The sequence below is a fragment of the Thalassophryne amazonica genome, chromosome 5 (genome assembly GCF_902500255.1).
Source record: "Thalassophryne amazonica chromosome 5, fThaAma1.1, whole genome shotgun sequence".
NCBI lineage: Eukaryota > Metazoa > Chordata > Actinopteri > Batrachoidiformes > Batrachoididae > Thalassophryne > Thalassophryne amazonica.
Genome location: NC_047107.1, coordinates 128,879,466 through 128,892,204, shown reverse-complemented (window position 1 = coordinate 128,892,204; position 12,739 = coordinate 128,879,466). Strand labels below are relative to the sequence as shown.

The 12,739-nt window shown below is 43.6% G+C and overlaps 1 protein-coding gene across 1 annotated transcript in view; it reads left to right on the top strand.

The window, feature by feature from the left end:
* The window catches only part of LOC117511322 (phosphatidylinositol 3-kinase regulatory subunit alpha-like), a 63,979-nt gene that overhangs the window by 15,984 nt on the left and 35,256 nt on the right, over positions 1 to 12,739 (top strand). The window lies entirely within an intron of this gene.

Here is a 12,739-nt window from a genome sequence, read left to right as displayed (position 1 = left end):
ACCGGGCGCGAACAGACACCACAAATTCCATCCAGCCACCATCGCCCGATGTGTCGCTCTGCTTCCACTGCGAAAATTCGCCCCAGTGCGTCATCAAATAGGAGGAGCTTCCATTCTGCTCGCCGGCTCCGGTTGTCCGTCAAGTTAACATGATGGACCTTGATCACACGGAGCGAATTGTTGTGGAAAGCTGACAAACATCATGAGACGTTCCCAATTCGGGGAGTATCATTATTTGCTGCAGGAGCTGCGTCTGGATGACGGCCACTTTCAGCGGTCCTTCCGCCTCTGTAGGACCCAGTTTGAGGACCTCCTGTCCCGTTCACGCGCGCACGTGAACAATAAAAAAAAAAAGGCTGCCACTGCAGTTCCTCGCTCTCCTTTCCAAATCTGTCATAATTGTGTTATAAACTAGTTGCCATTTGTTTTATTATACATCTGTGTAGTTAATAATTATCTTCACGGACGATTCGTTTGCATGTGGGGGAAAAAAAAACCTGGCTGCTGCTGCGGTGCTGCTGCTGCGGTGCTGCTGCTGCGGTGCTGCTGCTGCGGTGCTGCTGCTGCGGTGCTGCTGCTCGCTCTCTCCTCAAACTCTGTCATAATTGTGAAATAAAGGACAAAAGGAACATAAGTCCTGCTCACAGGCTGGCTGCCAGAGACAGGACATGTCCACATCAAGTATAAACTCCAGACATCTCCACGTCACTACATATCCAGTCCCTGATTGGTCATCGCAACGCAACATGAAGAAAAAGTTCAGATTTTTCTACTTGAGGAGGGCAACGCGACGCGATATCGCGCCACAAATGCGCCAATCGCTCAAAATCACTTCACTCGCGTCCGTCGCATTACGTGGCTTGAACTTTTGTGGCGCCACAACGCGTCCTTCCATAGGGATTACATGGCAACCTGTCGCCGCCGTCGCTCTCTTCGTGTGCGGTGTGTACGCGGCTTTAGACCACGGCCCTCCTCCTCCTCATTCAGTTGTCACACTTGTAGCTACTGCCACTTTGTGGCTGTAGAAGATTTTGCAGTATATTTTTGATATACTGAAAACTAAGATAGTGTAGATGTGTGAAAAAAATGTTCTCTTCTGGCAGAAAGTGTGAAATTTTGCATACAGGTGTATTTTCAAATTCTGAATTCAAAAATTGCCAGATTCAAGAGGTTTAACCACTGGGTTGGCTGTCATCTTAACTTCCAATATGGCTGCTATGTTAAAACATTGATAGTCACCATCTTTGGACACAGGTTATTGAATTTTGGTACACAAGGGTATTTTGATATGCTGAATTAATAATACAATTATTAATGTCTAATTACTAAACATTAGTTCTTAATGCATAAAGCAGTTAATTTAATTCTACTCTATATTTCACCCTCCACTAGATACCATTACCACAAGTCCTGGGGAAAAAAAGAACATAAGTTAAGAAATTGTTGAAATGATAAGTTTCAGGCCTGTTGTTATCCAAAGCTTCTATTGTCTTCACAAATATTGTTGTATTATCAACAACCTGAAATAGACTCTTTAACTGGCCTTTCACATAGGAACAGCCACCTGAAAATTGATAAAAAATGACAGGTTAAGGTATGTCGGCCAGTCTTAAGTGTAAAATATCTGCCAGATTTACCTGTAAATGACTCAATAATATTCCACGCCACCAAAATACAGCTGCATATAATTTGAATTTCATCAAAACCAACAGAATAAAACCTATTTCACATTGTAGCATGTTTACCTAGGACTTCTGCTTCAGTTCATTTGAACTGGTCTCCCAGGAGAGTCTGCAACTTACCGAGATTAATGGACTAACAGTCTAACTACTCATAGTAGAGAAGCTTGAATCTTCGACCGGACTGGGTTGCTTGACGTGAGGACGTTTCGCTTCAAATCACAGAAGCTTCCTCAGCTAAAATTCTTGCTCTGGTAGTCTGACTTCTGTCTTGACTCTTGTAGAGAAGAATAAACCAGAAGCCAACAAAAGCTGGAGTTTTTTAACCTAACCAGACCCCACCTACCGAGAGGCTGACTGCTATAGGCTAGTGACTAAACAATAGCTCTAATTAGCACCTATTGTGCTCTAGTTAGCACTCTCCTAATGACAGGACAGAAGCCTCCCCTGATGGCTCCCTTGAAGACTCTCTCCTGATGACGTGACTGACTCAATACCATGAACAAAAAACTGAAACTGCTTTGAGTACCACATTGTAAACAGGGGACAAAGCGTGTCTGAGACCCGCTCCGCGGTTAAGGCTGGGTTTCAACTATTTTACAAAGAATGCTTCCTTGACACCTCTCTCAAACCATTTCTTCTCTCTGGCTAAGATTTTAACTTCCTTGTCCTCAAACGTGTGGTTAGTGTCTTTCAGGTGGAGACGAACTGCAGACTGAGGTCCACTGGCGACCTCTCTGCGGTGCTGGTGTAGCCTCTTGTTTAAAGGTTGCTTCATCTCACCTATGTAGTGTTCATTACAGTTTTCCTGACATCTGATATGATACACTACATTGCTCTGTTTGTAACTAGAGATCCTGTCCTTAGGGTGAACTAATTTCTGTCTCAAGGTGTTGACTGGTTTAAAGTAAACTGGGATTTTGTGCTGTCTGAAGATCCTCTGTAGTTTTTCCCCTACTCCTGCTAAATAAGGGAGAGACACTCCTCTTCTTCTTGTCTCCGTTTCCTGTCTATCTGGTCTCTTTGTTTTCTGGGACTTCTGCACTTTGTCCAGGGACCATCGTGGGTACCCACATACTGTGAGGGCTTTCCGTACAAGTTGTTGTTCTTTAGGCCTTCCCTCTGCAGTTGTGGGCACCTGTAGGGCTCTGTGTTGACTCCTGATCACCCCGAGCTTGTGTTCAAGGGGGTGGTTTGAGCCAAAGAGGAGATATTGGTCAGTGTGAGTGGGTTTTCTGTAAACCCCTCTCTGGAGCTGCCTGTTCTCTCCAATCGTAACATCACAGTCCAAGAAGGCTAAATGGTTGTTTCTGGCATCCTCACATGTGAACTTGATATTGGAGTCCACCGAATTGATGTGTTCTGTAAAGTCCTCGACCTCCTGTTGCTTGATTTTAACCCATGTGTCATCGACATATCTGAACCAGTGACTGGGAGAGATGCCCGTGAACGACGTCAAGGCTGTCTTCTCCACTCGCTCCATGTACAGATTGGCCACAATGGGGGATACCGGAGACCCCATCGCACAACCATGGATCTGCCTGTAGTAATTCCCCCTAAACAGGAAATATGTGGTGTTAAGACAGATCTCCAAGAGTTGGCAGATGTGGTCTGGTGTGAGTTTGGTCCTTTCAGGTAGAGACACATCTTCCAGCAGTCTCTGCCTCACAGCTGAGACGGCCTCAGCGGTGGGGATGCAGGTGAACAACGAAGTCACATCAAATGACACCATAGTTTCATCTGCCTCCAGCTGCAGGTCCTTGATTTTGTTCACAAAATCTTGTGTTCTCCACATGGTGGTCTGAGTTACCCACTAGAGGAGCCAAAATCCACTTGAGGTGCTTGGCCAAATTGTATGTGATGGAATCTGTGCTACATACAATAGGCCTAAGTGGCACGTCCTGTTTGTGGATTTTGGGCAGTCCATAGATGCATGGAGTGGCGTCCCCCGGGTACAGTCTGTAGTATGTCTACCTGTCGATGAGTCCCTCTTTCTCCAGGTTTTGGAGGCAGCTAATGATTTTCTTCGTATAGAATAGAATAATTCTTTATTGTCCACCGATGTGGAAAATTGTCTTTGGCTCACCAGCACAAAAAAGACAAAAAACCAGTCATAAAACATTCATACAAACACACGAATAAAACAAAAATAAGATACATAAAATACATGGAAGTAAAAGAAGAAATAGAATAAGACCTAGTAAGATAAATAAAACATACAGTAAGATCTAATAAAATCAAATAAAACAGAAGTAAAGCAGTTCAGGTTTAATTTGTGGAGTGGTCACTTTTTTGAGTTCATTATGGTGACGGCATTTGGTATAAAAGATTTTTTGAAAGAACCTTTGGCCAGAGGAGCTCTGTAGCGCCTCCCAGACTTCAAGAGCTCAAACTGACAGGACAGAGGATGAGAGCTGTCTGCCAGGACTCTCTCAGCTTTCCTCCTCATCCTGTCAGTGTAAATGTGGTTCAGAGTCTTTTGGGGTTTTCCCACAATTTTCCCCGCCATTTTTACAATTCTCTTTAATTTGTCCTTACATTTACAACTCAAGTGACCAAACCAAACACAAAGATGAAATGTTAAAATACTCTCAATATGTGCAGAATACACAAGCTCTAAAATCTGCGGATTGACACCAAGACAACTCAATCTTCTGAGAAGACTGAGTCGCTGTGAACATTTCTTAAAGATAAAATCAGTGTTTTCAAAGAAGCTCAAGTGACTATCAAGAACTGTACCAAGATATTTAAAAGTTTCAACCGTTTCAACAAGCTGGCCATTGAGTGAAACTGGCTGCACGGTCAGTTCTTGCTTTGTGTGAAAAAACAAGCTCCTTTGTCTTAGACACATTGATTTCCAGCTGGCTGTTGAGACACCAAGCTTCAAGAGCCTTAATGTGAGCGAGATAGGAGGCTTCACCAGAGGAGTCACACTTCTGTAGCAGGCCGACTAGGGCCATGTCATCCGCATATTTAATCAGTTTAAAGTTTGTGTCATTAACTGCAAATTCGTTTGTAAAAAGAGAGAAGAGCAGAGGTGAAAGAACGCTACCCTGTGGGCAGCCAGTGCTTATGATGAGCTCTCCTGACAGAATGTTGTTAGCACAAACTCTTTGAGGGCGACAAGACAGAAAGTCTCTGATCCAGAGCATCAGGCCCTTTTCAACATTTAAATCAGCCAGCCTTTTTAGAAGAATATGTAATTTCATAGAATTAAAAGCTGCACTGAAGTCTACAAACAAAACCCGAGCATATGCTTTAGCAAGTGAAAGCTGCTTTGAGATCATGTCCAGCAAGATCAATCCGGCATCATCAGTACCTCTGTCCCTCTTATAGGCAAACTGCAGAGGGTCTAGTTCACTGACCACTGTGGTGGTCAGGATGTCAACTAAAACTCTCTCCATAGTTTTACATAATATGGAGGTTATGGCAATGGGCCGAAAATCTTCAAGTTTGCTTGCCCCTGGCTTTTTTGGTATAGGCCTTATTATGGAGAATTTCCAAGATCTGGGCACTCCTGTGACAAGAAGGGAATTAAACAATCTGGAAAAGACTCCTTTTAATTGAGGAGCACAGTCTTTGAGTAGACGGGCTTTCAGGCCATCTGGGCCAGTGGCCTTGTTATAGCCACTCGTGGGGTCTCTCTTCAGACGTTCGTATGTACTGGAGTCATTGAGCAAGTTGTTGATCTTGGCCTTGTAGTCCGATGTGTTCAGGACCACCGTGCATCTGCCTTTATCTGCTGGCAGGATAAGGATGCTTTGGTCCTTCTGCAGTGCTGCCAAAGCTTTCTGTTCTTCTCCTGTGATGTTGGACGGAGGAGGCTTAGCACTGTTAAGCACTGCTGTGACTCTTAGTCGGAGGTCCCCAGCTTCTGACTCTGACAAACTGTTATGTTTAATGGCTGACTCTACTGCTTTTTGCAGTTTTCTGCAGTTTTTCCACGCCTGTCGGTTGTGTCATTCGCCTGTGAGCAGGCTTTGAGTGAGGAGTGGTCCACCCCTTCGGCGGATTTTCATTGTCAGGAAATGGTGGAATGATTTGGGCTTTTTTTCCATCAGAATTTTTTCAGAAACTGTTAGAGACAGGCAGCTGGAAACCATTAGAAAGATTTATCTGGCTTTCAGTGAAAATGTTACGGGCTTGGTAGAGAATAAGGAGTGTTACCGTCACTTTAAGGACGGTCCCCAGCGGCTGTGGGGCGCACCGCGCTCCAAAGCCTCCAGCGACAGGATGAACGACCATTTCATTTCTAAACGGATGTGAGGCTTCATCACGGCGTTGCTGTGCGCCATGTGGCACCGCCGCGACGTGCGAAGCCTCCGCTCCTCTTTCCATGACAAAAACTCCTGTAACAGTGGAATGTGCCGTTTATTTCCAAACTGGACGCTGTGTTTTATCCAGGACGTCGTCTGACTAGCACAGGAATTGTGAAAAGATGTGGACATCAGCACTTTTTCGGCATATTGAGACAGACTTGCGGAGGAATTCCGAGCGTCGCGGCGGTGCCGCATGGCGCACAGCAACGCCGTGATGAAGCCTCATGGGACATGTTCTGGCATGTCCAGGCACATCCACAATTTCTCGGATAATCACTCGATGGAAAAACCACCGACAGCTGTCTGAACGCCATCTCAAAGCCGTCCTGTGAGACCAAAACGGAGGTGGTTTTGTCTCGCTCCAGTAGCGAATCCATCGTGACGCGCGAAGCCTCCGCTCGGCTTTCCATGACAAAATCTCTTGTTAAAAGTGAAATCTGACGGAAAATGGTTGATGTCCAGCTCTTGTGATAACCAGAGAAATGGCACACGATGGTCACGGATCCAGACAGCCATCCGTGAACAAATTGTAATCTATTAGACAAATATGATTCAAACCACTGCAGCGCAGTGCCTTTAATACCTATGGCATGCTCTAATCTCTGTAATAAAATTTTATGGTCAACAGTATCAAAAGCAGCACTGAGGTCTAACAGAACAAGCACAGAGATGAGTCCACTGTCCGAGGCCATAAGAAGATCATTTGTAACCTTCACTAATGCTGTTTCTGTACTATGATGAATTCTAAAACCTGACTGAAACTCTTCAAATAGACCATTCCTCTGCAGATGATCAGTTAGCTGTTTTACAACTACCCTTTCAAGAATTTTTGAGAGAAAAGGAAGGTTGGAGATTGGCCTATAATTAGCTAAGATAGCTGGGTCAAGTGATGGCTTTTTAAGTAATGGTTTAATTACTGCCACCTTAAAAGCCTGTGGTACATAGCCAACTAACAAAGATACATTGATCATATTTAAGATCGAAGCATTAAATAATGGCAGGGCTTCCTTGAGCAGCCTGGTAGGAATGGGGTCTAATAAACATGTTGATGGTTTGGATGAAGTAACTAATGAAAATAACTCAGACAGAACAATCGGAGAGAAAGAGTCTAACCAAATACAGGCATCACTGAAAGCAGCCAAAGATAACGATACGTCTTTGGGATGGTTGAGTAATTTTTTCTCTAATAGTTAAAATTTTGTTGGCAAAGAAAGTCATGAAGTCATTACTAGTTAAAGTTAATGGAATACTCAGCTCAATAGAGCTCTGACTCTTTGTCAGCCTGGCTACAGTGCTGAAAAGAAACCTGGGGTTGTTCTTATTTTCTTCAATTAGTGATGAGTAGTAAGATGTCCTAGCTTTACGGAGGGCTTTTTTATAGAGCAACAGACTCTTTTTCCAGGCTAAGTGAAGATCTTCTAAATTAGTGAGACACCATTTCCTCTCCAACTTACGGGTTATCTGCTTTAAGCTACGAGTTTGTGAGTTATACCACGGAGTCAGGCACTTCTGATTTAAAGCTCTCTTTTTTAGAGGAGCTACAGCATCCAAAGTTGTCTTCAATGAGGATGTAAAACTATTGACGAGATACTCTGTCTCACTTACAGAGTTTAGGTAGCTACTCTGCACTGTGTTGGTATATGGCATTAGAGAACATAAAGAAGGAATCATATCCTTAAACCTAGTTACAGCGCTTTCTGAAAGACTTCTAGTGTAATGAAACTTATTCCCCACTGCTGGGTAGTCCATCAGAGTAAATGTAAATGTTATTAAGAAATGATCAGACAGAAGGGAGTTTTCAGGGAATACTGTTAAGTCTTCTATTTCCATACCATAAGTCAGAACAAGATCTAAGATATGATTAAAGTGGTGGGTGGACTCATTTACTTTTTGAGCAAAGCCAATAGAGTCTAATAATAGATTAAATGCAGTGTTGAGGCTGTCATTCTCAGCATCTGTGTGGATGTTAAAATCGCCCACTATAATTATGTTATCTGAGCTAAGTCAGGCAAAAGGTCTGAAAATTCACAGAAAAAAAAAAAAATGGATTTGATTCATATGTTTTTACATCAGACAAGCTTGAACCCTCATGCGCATGCGTAAGTTTTTTCACGCGTGTCGGTGACGTCATTCGCCTGTGGGCAGGCCTTGAGTGAGGAGTGCTCCACCCCGCCCGTCGGAATCTTTGTCTGAATAGCCGCTGCGGACGGCGCGCGTTGCTTTATCAACATTTTTTCTGGACCTGTGAGGGATATCCAAGTGGACACTATTCGAGAAATTAAGCTGGTTTTCTGTGAAAAGTTTAACGGCTGATGAGAGATTATGGGGTGTTTCTGTCGCTGTAAGGACTTCCCATGGAGCGGGACGTCACGCAACGCTTCCAGGCGCTGTCATCGGCCTGTTTCGACCTGAAAACATCCTAATTTAAGGCTTAATTCACCCAGGACGTCGTGAGAGAACAGAGAACATTCAGAACAGGCCGGCATGAGGACTTTACGCGGACATTCCACTGTTTAAGGACATTTTGTAATGAAAGACGTGCGCAAATTCGTCGAGTCGTTTCAGTGACGACTCTGCGAATCTGTGTGCGCCGCGACAAGAAAAACACCTCCATGTTGAAAACCATTTGTAAAATTCAGGCTGCTTTTGATGGCTTTCAACAAGTGAGTAACTGAGAAATTGTTTAACAGCTTGGGCATGTTCCAACTTTCCCGTTAAGGTTTCCAACGGAGATGTTTTTCCTGTCGCGACCCCCCGCGGTCGGGTCCGGCCCGACATGCGACTCTGCCCGCACGTTCTTTCATTACAAAATGTCCGTTAACAATGGAATGTCCGAATAAACTCCTCATGCCGACTTCTGAAAGTTCTCTGTTCTCTGATGACTTACTGGGTCAACAGAGCCTGAAATGTGGAAGTTTTCAATTTGAAACGGCGAGACGCTGCCGCCTCGAAGCGCAGATCTTTGTCAGGCACCGTGGGCCGTCCTTACGGCGACACTACCAGACCAAAATCTCTCATCAGCCGTTAAAATTTTTACCGAAAACCAGCTGAATTTATCGAATGGTGTCCACTCAGTTGTGCCTTACAGTTTTTGAAAAAATTTTTATCAAACAAAGCAGCAGTCTCTGAGCCATTCCTAAACAATGAAAAAACGACGAGAGGGTGGGCCACTCCTCACTCAAAGACTGCCCACAGGCGAATGACGTAACCGACAGGCGTGAAAAAACTCTCGCATGCCCACGAGGGTTCAAGCATGTCTGATATAATCACACGTGATTCAAATCCATATGATTTTTGAAAAAAATAGTAAGGTCGGATACTTTTCTAACAGACCTCGTATCACAGGTACAAACAGAAACAATCATTAGATGATTGCATTTTGCTGTTGTTCTGCCTTCAAAATCACTTTTTTAATCAAATTGTCCAACATGTGGCTGCGAGGCTTCTTACAAGGTTCTCCAAAACCTCCCATGTGCCACTCTTGATTTCCAGCGCTGGGTACAAAAACAAACAAACCAAAAAAAAAAACCCATTCAAAACAAAAGTTTGAAGACTTTTGTAATTTAGAGTTGTGATGGGCATCAAATAAGTCAATGTTGTTCAGGTATCCAGAAGCTCAAACACATCTGTAAAAATGAACAAATAAATGAACCTTCAATCACCTACTAAAAAGGTGCAACTTGTATATAGAATTTTTGCTACAAGAGGCTTTTTTCAAACAGGTGCAACTTCTAATCCAGAAAAGATGATATGCTTGGTGAAACAGAAAAGCGCAAAGTTTTCTTCTCAGTGCTCAGATTCTTAATTTTTTTTTTCCACACTTTTGACACTGAACCTGATTATAAAGACTCCTGGACAAGGCAACTTTTCGTTTGGATTTCTTTGGGACATTCCAAAGGAATTAAACTCATACAGTCACACATTTAGGAAAGCGCAGAGAGTTTGCACTTTTAATGGTGGCTGCACAGTGGCTTAGTGGTTAGCACTGGTGCCTCACAGCAAGAAGGCTGTGGGATTGCTTCCTGTCCTTTCTGTATGGAGTTTGCATGTTCTCCCCGTATCTGTGCGTGTTTCCTCCCACAATCATAAAACATGCTTATTTAGGGTCTGCTCCTTTCTCTGCCCCTGACCAAGGCAGCGTCTCTCCATCTGGAGTTGGTCCCTGGGTGCTGGATTGTGGCTGCACACTGCTCCTATTGGTTGGACTGTGTCTGACTGCAGTTAGGATAGTTAAATGCAGAGGACAAATTTCATTGTATGTGTATATGTACAATGACAGTAAAGCCTACGCTACTATTAGTAATGTATCTCAGTAGATAGAAGTTGATACAAATACCATGTTTTCTGAAGTATAATGCCACGTTCACACTGGGCGCGATGCGAGCAACAGCAGCGACAGGTTGCCATGTAATCCCTATGGAAGGACACATTGTGGCGCCAATCCACGCAGTGCAATGTGATCGACGCAAATGAAACGACGTGAGTGAAGCGATTTTGAGTGATTGGCATGTTTGTGGCGCGATATCGCGTCACGACGCGTTGTCCTCCTCCCCAAGTTGAAAAATCTGAACTTTTTTGTCTTGTCGCACCGCGATGACCAATCAGGGACTGGATATGTAGTGACATGGAGATGTCTGGAGTTTGACTGAGTTGGATGTGAACATGTCCTGTCTCTGGTAGCCAGCCTGTGAGCAGGACTTGTCCTTTTTGTCCTTTATTTCACAATTATGACAGAGTTTTTGGGGGGAAGAGCGAGGAGCAGCCCCACAGCAGGGGCAGCAGAGTGTTTTTTATTGTTTACATGTGCGCACGTAAACGGGACAAGAGGTCCTCAAACTGGGTCCTGCAGAGGTGGAAGGACCGCTGAAAGTGGCCGTCATCCAGATGCAGCTCTTGCAGCAAATAATGATACTCCCCAAATTGGGAATGTCTCATGACGTTTGTCAGCTTTCCACAACGACTCGCTCTGTGTGATCAAGGTCCGTCATGTTAACTTGACTGACAACCGGAGCCGGCGAGCAGAATGGAAGCTCCTCCTATTTGATGACGCACTGGGGCGAATTTTCGCAGTGAAAGCAGAGCGACACATCGGGCGATGGTGGCTGGATGGAATTTGTGACGTCTGTTCGCGCCCGGTGTGAACGCGGCCTAAGTCATTTGAAAAAAGCCTGTTGCAGCAGAAAATTCTATATACAAGTCGCTCCTTTTTTAGTAGCTGATTCAAGTTAATGGTTTATTTATTTGTTCATTTGTGTTTGAGCTTCTGGATACCTGAATTTCCTTGAGGGGATAAACAACATATTGATTTATTTGATGTCTGTCTTTTTTAGTTTGGGAAGCCCTGAAACTTATACAATTCCCATGAAGTTGGGACGTTGTGTAAAATGTAAATAAAAACAGAATACAATGATTTGCAAATCCTCTTCAACCTATATTCAATTGAATACACCACAGAGACAAGATATTTAATGTTCAAACTGATGAACTTTATTGTTTTTGTGCAAATATTTGCTCATTTTGAAATGGATGCCTGCAACACGTTTCAAAAAAGCTGGGACAGTGGTATGTTTACCACTGTGTTACATCACCTTTCCTTCTAACAACACTGTGTTTGGGAACTGAGGACACTAATTGTGAGTGTCATGATTGGATATAAAAGGAGCATCCCCAAAAGTCTCAGCCGTTCACAAGCAAAGATGGGGCGAGGATCGCCACTTTGTGAACAACTGCATGAAAAAATAGTCCAACAGTTTAAAAACAATGTAGGGATTCCATCATCTACAGTCCATAATATAATCAGAAAATTCAAAGAATCTGGGGAACTTTCTACACGTAAGCAGCAAGGCCGAAAACCATCACTGAATGCCTGTGACCTTCGATCCCTCAGGCGGAACTGCATTAAAAACCAACATCATTGTGTAAAGGATCTTACTGCGTAGGCTCAAGAACACTTTAGAAAACCATTGTCAGTTAACACAGTTCGTCACTACATCTACAAGTGCAAGTTAACAACATCCAGAAACACCGCCACCTTCTCTGGACCCGAGTTCATTTGAAATGGACAGATGCAAAGTGGAAAAGTGTGCTGTGGTCTGAGTCCACATTTCAAATTGTTTCTAGAAATCATGGATGTCGTGTCCTCTGGACAAAAGAGGAAAAAGAACATCCAGATTGTTACCAGCACAAAGTTCAAAAGCCAGTATGGGGGTGTGTTAGTGCCCATGGCATAGGCAGCTTATACATCTGTGATGGCACCATCAATGCTGAAAGGTACATCCAGGTTTTGGAGCAACACATGCTGCCATCCAAGCAACGTCTTTTTCAGGGACGTCCCTGTTTATTACAGCAAGGCAATGCCAAGACACATTCTGCACGTGTTACAACACCGTGGCTTCGTAGTAAAAGAGTGCGAATACTAGACTGGCCTGCCTGCAGTCCAGACCTGTCACCCATTGAAAATGTGTTGCACATTATGAAGCGCAAAATACGACAACGGAGACCCCGGACTGTTGAACAACTGAAATTGTACATCAAGTAAGAATGGGAAAGAATTCCACCTACAAAGCTTCAACAATTAGTGTCCTCAGTTCCCAAACGCTTATTGAGTGTTGTTAGAAGGAAAGGTGATGTAACACAGTGGGAAACATACCACTGTCCAACTTTTTTGAAATGTGTTGCAGGTATCCATTTCAAAATGAGCAAATATTTGCACAAAAACAATAAACTTTATTAGTTTGAACT